Consider the following 8357-nt stretch of genomic DNA (forward strand, 5'->3'; position numbering starts at 1 on the left):
AGACACTTATGGATGGCCCAAATAAGTTCTGAAATCAGGGTATGAACTCTGTCTCTCTATTTGTTTGTCTGTTTCAGAGGTCTCTGTTTCATCCATTGTCCAGAGCTTCCTCAGTGTCCTTGCTTAGCATCTTACCTGACTTGCTTCTTCTATTCTTGCTCTATTTAGTTTTCTCTGTTAAAAAGAGCAACAACAAGTTCTAACTAAGTGTTCATTAGGAGGTTCTGTGTTCCTTTCTGAGAGCTATAATCTTTCGCATTAATATACCACTATATATCTTTCCAATAATGTTCATTTACATGCCCTCATTTGATTGTCACAGCAACCCTGAGCTATAAAAGGGAGGCGTCATTGTCTCTCATTTCTGAAATGAATAAACCTTCCGAGAGAGTGAGTGACATGCCCAGGGGGCTTGCACTTGGTCCTGTTCTACTTTCACTCACTTGGCTTTGTTTCTACTTTGTGTAAACATCCGGGAGCAAAGTTTGATAGGTGAAGAATCAAACCAACAAAAGGAAGTCTGGCTATCCTCTCAGAGAGACCACACAGATTTTTACAAAAGCTATCTGACCCCTAATAAAAATATCTGAAAAGCAGTTGGAAAGTTCCAGTTAAGTAGAGAGGACTGGACACATGAATTTACCATTATTTCCTAAGATTATATAAAAATGACAGAAAATGAATTAAAAGAGAATAAACTCACAATAACAAAGATATTGAGAGAGAAGAAATCAATCCAAGAGGCCCAACATCTAAATAGTATGAGCCCTGAGAAGAGAGAACAGAAGGGGATTACTAGAAAAGTAATTCAAATTATTTATCCATAAGTGAAAGATACAAATTTTCAGATTGATAGTCAATGGAATGCCCAGCTATATAGAAGAAAAAAGACCCACATACAGAGCCATCGTTATAACATTTTGGAACACTAGGAATAAAGAGAAGATCCAAAAAGCATCCAAAGAGAAAAAAAAAAAAGTGACATAAAAGTACTGAGAAGCAGAATGCCATAGAACTTCTCAAAGGTAACATTGAAAATGAGAATGGAACAATGCCTTAAAAAGTGAAAAAGAAAAAAAAAATCTGGGGGAAATTGTTTCCAACCTGGAATTTTAAACCCATCCAAATTATCCACCAAGTATGAGGTTAGAACAAAGATGCTATCAGATGTGTATCTCAAGAATTCACTCTCAATGTGTCCTTCCTCGAGAAACTACTAGAAAATGTGCCTTATCAAATCAAGGAAATAAACCAAGAAAGAAGACATAGCACAGGAACAAGGAAATAGAGTCCTAACACAAGCATGAGGTGGAGGGGATCCCCAGAGTGATGTTAATAAGCTTGTTCAGGAAGGCGATAGTGTATTAGGACTATGGAGCAACCAGCCCAGATCAGAACAACAGGAAACAGGGAATTCCAGAAGCAAGCCTTTAAAACAAGGATGAAATTGATAAACAAATATATGTTTGGCTGTATTGAGAAGCAAGTTACACTTGAAAGCTTACAGATAAATTAGGGACATTCAAAACTAAGCAAAGGAGGGGTGCCTGGGTGGCTCAGTTTTTTAGGCGACTGCCTTCAGCTCAGGTCATGATCCTGGAGTCCCACATTGGGCTCCCTGCTCAGCAGGGAGTCTGCTTCACCCTCTGACCCTCCCCCCTCACGTGCTCTCTCTCTCTCCCTTTCTCATTCTCTCTCTCAAATAAATAAATAAAATATTTTTTAAAAGGACATCAAGCTCTACCTGCAACAATCAGAAGAGAAAGCTTTAAAAAAAAAGAGGAAAAAAATCATTCAGTGAAAATTAAAAATTAAAAAGAGGATATGTAACTTTAATATACTGTGTAACACAGTTTTGAATCATATTAACATGGCCCCCAAAATATAAACATTCACATGAGTGAATAAAATTATGACATAATTATGCTGGAAGAATTGGTGAAGGGAAGTCAAAGTGGTGTAGGCATAATACGAAAGGGAAATTTTCCCCTTTTTTCCTGGTAAAATAAACAGTATTTTTTAAAGATGTATTAATTTATTTCAGAGAGACAGAGAAAGAGAGAGAGCCTGCATTGGGGGTTGGGAGCAGAAGGAGGCGGGGAGAGAGAACCCCAGTCGGACTCTGCACCAAGTGCAGAGACCAATGCAGGTGGAGGGGAACTCCCTGAACTCATGACCCAAGTCAAAACCAAGAGTCAGAAACTCAACTAATTGAGCCACCAGGTGCCCTTAAATAGACAGTATTTAAAACAAGAAAATAATTGGCAGCACAATGTTGTTGTTTTGTCTGAGTATGAAGGTAAATGTTAGGGGAAACATAAAATAGTTGAAAACAGTTGCCTCTAGGAAATGGAAATCAGGATGAGAAGAAAGATCGTAGAGAGAATTATAGCTCTTCTTAGAAACTATGACAGAGGGGCCCCTGGGTGGCTCAGTGCATTGACCTCTGCCTGAATTCACCTCAGGTCATGATCTCAGGGTCCTGGGATTGAGCCCCGCATTGGGCTCTCTGCTTAGCAGAGAGCCTGCTTCCTCCTCTCTCTCTGCCTACCTGTGATCTTTCTGTCAAATAAATAAAATCTTTAAAAAAGAAAGAAAGAAACTATGACAGAAGTATTGTTGCTTACCATTCTCTCCTTTTTCCTTGGTAATAGAATCCCAATTTTATTCAGGAGAATGGGTATGCCCAGATAAAATGCCACGCTTCTCAATCACTCTTGCAGCTAGATGTAGCAATATGACTTCATCCCAGGCAATGAAATGTAAGCAGAAATTATCAAGTATAACATTCTTTTTATCCTTCCTATTATTGTTGTTGTTGTTGTTGTTGTTGTGTTCTACTGCCTGGAATGCAGACATGAAAGCCTGGAGCTTACTGTGACTGAGGACAGCAAAGCAGAAAGCTAGAAAGAGAATATGTTTCAAAGTTATCAAACAGGTGTGGACTATGTAGCACTAAACAGCACTTTTACTATGAGAGAATAAATGAGAATAAATCTTGTATATATATAAGACACTGTCATTTGGGTTTCCACTAAATGCAGCTTAAACTAATTCTAACTAACACATATACTTTAAGCATCTAGCTTGTATATTAAACCATGTATGTGAACCTTGGATAAAAATTAGAATTGAAAGAAGGGAAGGTCACGAAATGTATAAAGGGAGAATTGCCAAATACCCATTTTGGAAAACTTCTTCAGGACTGTGATGTCCACCTGATGAATAATGTCCCTTCCCTCGTAGGCTTCATTGCCAAAGATGCATCTGGAAAGAAAAATACCCTGGGTGGAGCTTATGGCACAGAGACTTTACCAAAACAAACAAACAAAAAACACACACAAAAAAACTAGTGATTTCAAGATATAGTATAGTAATAGAACTATCCAAATAAAAAGAAAATTAAAAAAAAATAAAAAGACCTTCAGTAAGATGCTTCTCTGAGAAGCCTCATATTATAAAATTGGAGTCCCTGAAGGACAGAAGTGGGAAAAGAGGAAATGGACAAAAAGATATTTGAAGTTGAAAATGGCTAAAAATTTTCCATATCTGGTAAAACTTATAAATCCACAGATCTCAGGACAAATTTTTAGAGCAAAGCCATCAAATAAAATTGCTCAAAGCCAGGATAAAGAGAAAAATCTTAAAGCCAGCCAGAGGGGTGGGGAAAAGATATGTAGCAAGGAACACTAAGGATACAGATGATTTCTTATCAGAAATAATGGAAGTGAGAAGACATTGGGAAAACAAATTAAGTAAAGGGACTAAAAACAACTGCAACCTAGAATTCTAAACTCAGAAAAAAAATCATTACATATTAAAGGCAAAATACTCTTCTGCTTACATACAAATAATACAATAATTCATCAGCAGCATACCTAGATGGTAAAGAAAGTTCTTCAGGCAGAAGAAAAATGATAACAGATGGAAATATGTATCTACATGAAGGAATAAGGAGTGCTAGAATTGATAACTAATGGGTAAATATTCAAAACATACTTTCTCCTAAAAACAAAGCAAGTAGGTAGATTCTCATGACTTCTGTTCAACCTTGTCATCAAAATTCTACTTGATGCAGTAAAGCATAAATAAATAAATAAATATCTGGATTTAAAAGGAAACAGTATAACTGATTTAATTGGCAGATGACATGATTGTCCATGTAGAAAAATCTGATGACGTCTACAACAAAGTCAATAAGCTAATAAGTGATTTTTGGTAAATTTGCTGAATGCAATATGCAAAAAATTAGTTATGTTTCTGTATACTGGGGGCAATTAAAAAAATTTTTAAACAATACCACTCATAGCAGTGCCAGAAATGTAACAGACTTAAGGGTAAACCTGACAAAATTGTGCCAGACATGTATCCTGAAAACTGCAAGATGTTGTTGAGAAAAAAATAAAGAACTAAGTAAACTAAACAAGACTTAATATTGTTAAATGTCAGCTCTCCCCAACTTAATCTATGGCTTCAATGTAATCTCAGTCAAAATTCCAGCAATGCTTTTTGTAGAAATTGACAAGCTAATTCTAAAATTTACGTGGAAATGCAAAGGACTTAGAATAGGCAAAACAACTTTGGAAAAGAAGAACGAAGTTGTATAAGCGACACTAACTAATTTCAAGTTTTATTATAAAGCTATGATAGTACAGTGTTGTACTGGTATAAAGATCAATATATAAATCAATAGAAAAGACTAGAGAATCCAGAAATACACCCACATATACATGCACAACTGATTTTTTCACAATGGTACAAAGGCAATTTAGTAGAAAAACTAGTCTTTTCTACAAATGGTGCTGGAACAATTGAATATCCATTTAAAAAGAAAAGAACTTTGATCCATCCCTTACACTGAACCCAAAAATTGACTTAAAATGTATCATAGATCTACATGTAAAACCAAAAACTATAAAACATCCTGAGGAAAATATGAGAAAATCTTCATGATTGGTTCCCAGATTCATAATTTTGGAGGTCCTCTTCATAACGCAAAAACCCTTTTGCACCCAGAAACTTCATGCCTGCTCTCAGGACTATATAAACACAATGTTGAAAGCATACTATATGTCCTGTCTCAGGTAACTTCATCACTTTCATAGTCCTAACCACCATTTACCTTCTAATGACTCCCAAATTTATATTTTCAGCCCCAACTTCTTTTTCAGACGCATTTTCCAGTAGCCCTGCATATATCCACTTACATGTCTCACTGACCTCTCAAACTCAATGTGTCCCTAACGGGACTTGGTATCCTCTCCCCCACAGCTGCTTCTTGTCCCGTGGGCGCCATCACCTCTGTGTAGCCATCCATGCCAGAAACTGGGCCGTCACCAAACACGTGTGACAGTACAGAAGTGGCAAGGTTCACATATAATTTCAACCTTTGTAGCCAGGGTGGCTGAGAGAGCGGGTTTTACTAACAGAAAAAAGTCCAGAGATGGAGGGTTGTGTTCAGAGGGGAGATGCTGAGACGGTGGACCTGTTGCTTTCAAGGTGCGGGCAGGGAATCCAGGTGGAGATTTCCAGCAGTCAGTTGGAAATGCCACTGTACATGACAGATGGCTGATCTTGGTTGCAGAAATGAAAGCTCAAGAGCTTTTCTGAAAAGCTGAAGCTGTGGTTTGACAGGAATCATACTGTTTCTAAGAGCAAAAACACTCAGAAGCATTCGGCTATGGAGGACCGACCATGGGGAGAAAGAGAAATGGAATAGGCTGAGGAGAAGGGGAGCAGCAGTGGGAGCCTGTTCTCTAGCCAGTTCAAGGACAGGCAGCCAATAGTTTTGTGGTAGGTCCTTTACTAGAAAGCTCTCGAATATATGACTTCTTTCTCCTCCACCTGACTAAATCTCTTCCCTCTCTTCCTGCTCCCTCTCTGACCGTATTTTTTTCCAGTTTAGGAACCCCTGCACGCGAGAATGCAGTGGAAAGGACAAGGGCTTGGTTGTGGGTTTCTCACTCCACTGCGTTAGGAAGGCAGACAGTAAGGAATAGGTTAGCAGGAAAAGTCTTAAGGCACTGGCTGCCCTTTTTGATTTGTGCATTAATGCTGGAGTTGACAGCTTGCCTGGGAGAGGCTGAAGGGATGTGTGTTTTGCATGTCTGGAATTTATTCCTTTGGCTCCGTAAGATGTGACACTGCATAATGGGCATGAAGAAGTAATTTTGATCCTGTGACTATCTTGGCAAAGGTTCCAGAAAGACATATGGACATAATCTTCTGGACATTTGTGGAAGAGCCTTCCCTGAGGGATTGTCTTTGCAGGCTTGCATTCACTTCCACTCCTACCGGTTTCACCTTAGCTTTATTCTGTTTTTACTTAAGAGATAAAAAGCTAAACTGTATTCAATTGAAAGAACTAAAAATATTAATGTAGGAGCAAGTCATCATTATGGCACATATCAATTTCTCACCTCTGAGGCAGTGCACAGAAGCAGGGCTCTAGATATTAACCCAGCCATGATTAGAGGGGAAAAAATGTCTGTGTAGATCTTGGTAGACACTGTGAAAATATGAGTTTTTCTCATGCTGGGATCTAGCATCTTCATCTACAAATTTACAAAAGGTGACATAAACAACAAAGTCTGCCTGAGAATGACAAACTTGCTTAAATAGTATTCTGCCGTAAGCTTTCCTGCACCCAGGGCCCTACATTTGGGGATATTTGAGAAATTACTTGTTTCTCCTTGGAACAGATTTCCATCTATATACATTTCCATCTTAAAATAATTGAGATAACACAGTAAACCCAGCTAAGTGTTCCGTAATTCCCTGTGCTTATGTTTGTGAAGTGACTCTTTGTTCAATTCAGAATTCACCCACAGCCTTCATTTAATATTGATCATTGTTTCTTTCCTTGAAGAGTCTGACTAATATGGTGATAGAAAAAAACTCAGAAAAACCGAAGCCCAGACCCCAGTCCTTGGAAGATGACTGCCTGCCCCTCAAGATACTCTTTAAAACTGGCTCCCAGAAGAATGTCAGTGAAGAGGTCTGCCAGGAGCCAATCTTTATTCATTTACTAGTGTTTTGTGAATACTCTTTGAGAAAATTCTTTAGAGTTGTGCTACTGGGAAAGGGAGAAAGGGACTTAAACTGTGGAGGCAGACATTCCCTGGACTATGAGGTCTTTTTTGCTTAGACCTAGGTGATTTTCCCTGAAGGGAGCACTCAGAATCACCCTGCTAAAAAATTGCCTTGGCTGATGGCCAGCCTTCTGGGAAAGGTTTTTTATCTCAGTGGTCACTATACTGTGCAGCTCTAAACAAATGGCTATTCTATGAACCTTGACTGAGGAGAACAAGTAATCAGGAGCTTTTCTGTATTTCTACACATTTTGGTTATAGATGAAGTCGGTCTAATAAAATCTGATTACAGACTCAGAGAATTATAGATCTCAAAAATGCTCAAGAGGTCACATGATCCAGCCTCTTGAGCTTCAAGGCTAGTGGATGGTAAGTTGCAGGGCTGCAGGGGACACTCTCAGGCCATCCAGACCTTAGATGATATTTGGTTATGTACAAAATTTCCCTGTGCATGTCTGAGATAGAATGAAGGGCTGTGTGTTCCACGTATCCAATGGCTTTCTTAGCATGGCTGGAAACAAGACTACAGATAGGTCCTCGGTGTTACCCAATTAGGACAAATTTCTCTTCGTTCTGTCACAAACAAACAAATAAACCAGGTAAGGGCCCTGACTGAACTTATATGGGTCAGATATTCCCTTTCCCCAGGACAAATAAACCATAGCTGTGTGTGTGTGTGTGTGTGTGTGTGTCTGTAGAGCAGGCCCAGCGTCATGGACATAAAACCTGTGCAGTGACACAGGGATCTGTACTTACAAGGATCCCATGCTCTGCTTAATGCTCTGCTGTTTCCATCTAGAAATTCCCAATAATTTTTTAACAACATAATCTACATTTTAATTTTGCACTGGATGTCACAAATTACGCATCCAGCCCTGGCATGGAGTTCTAGCTCAGCTTGGCAATTCCTAACGTAGTCATATGAATGGAATGGGGGGAGAGGGGAAATAATTCCTAGAATCAGTGGGTTAATGATGGCCAGTACAGCAAGCATTGTTCTGAGAACTGAAAGGACATGAAACATGAAAGATATGGTCCTTGTCTAGATGTATCCCAGTTTAGTAGGACAGATATGGAAACAACTTAGGTGTCCATGAATGGATAAAGAAAATGTGGTTTGTGTGTATATGTATACACACCCCCCCACACACACACAGAAATATTATTCAACCACAAAAAGAAAAGAATGAATGAAATCTCACCATTTGTAGCAACATGGATGAAACTGGAGGGCAATGCTAAGTGTAATAAGCCAGATAAAGAAAG

This window comes from Neovison vison, chromosome 11, assembly GCF_020171115.1.
Source record: "Neovison vison isolate M4711 chromosome 11, ASM_NN_V1, whole genome shotgun sequence".
Taxonomy (NCBI): Eukaryota; Metazoa; Chordata; class Mammalia; order Carnivora; family Mustelidae; genus Neogale; species Neogale vison.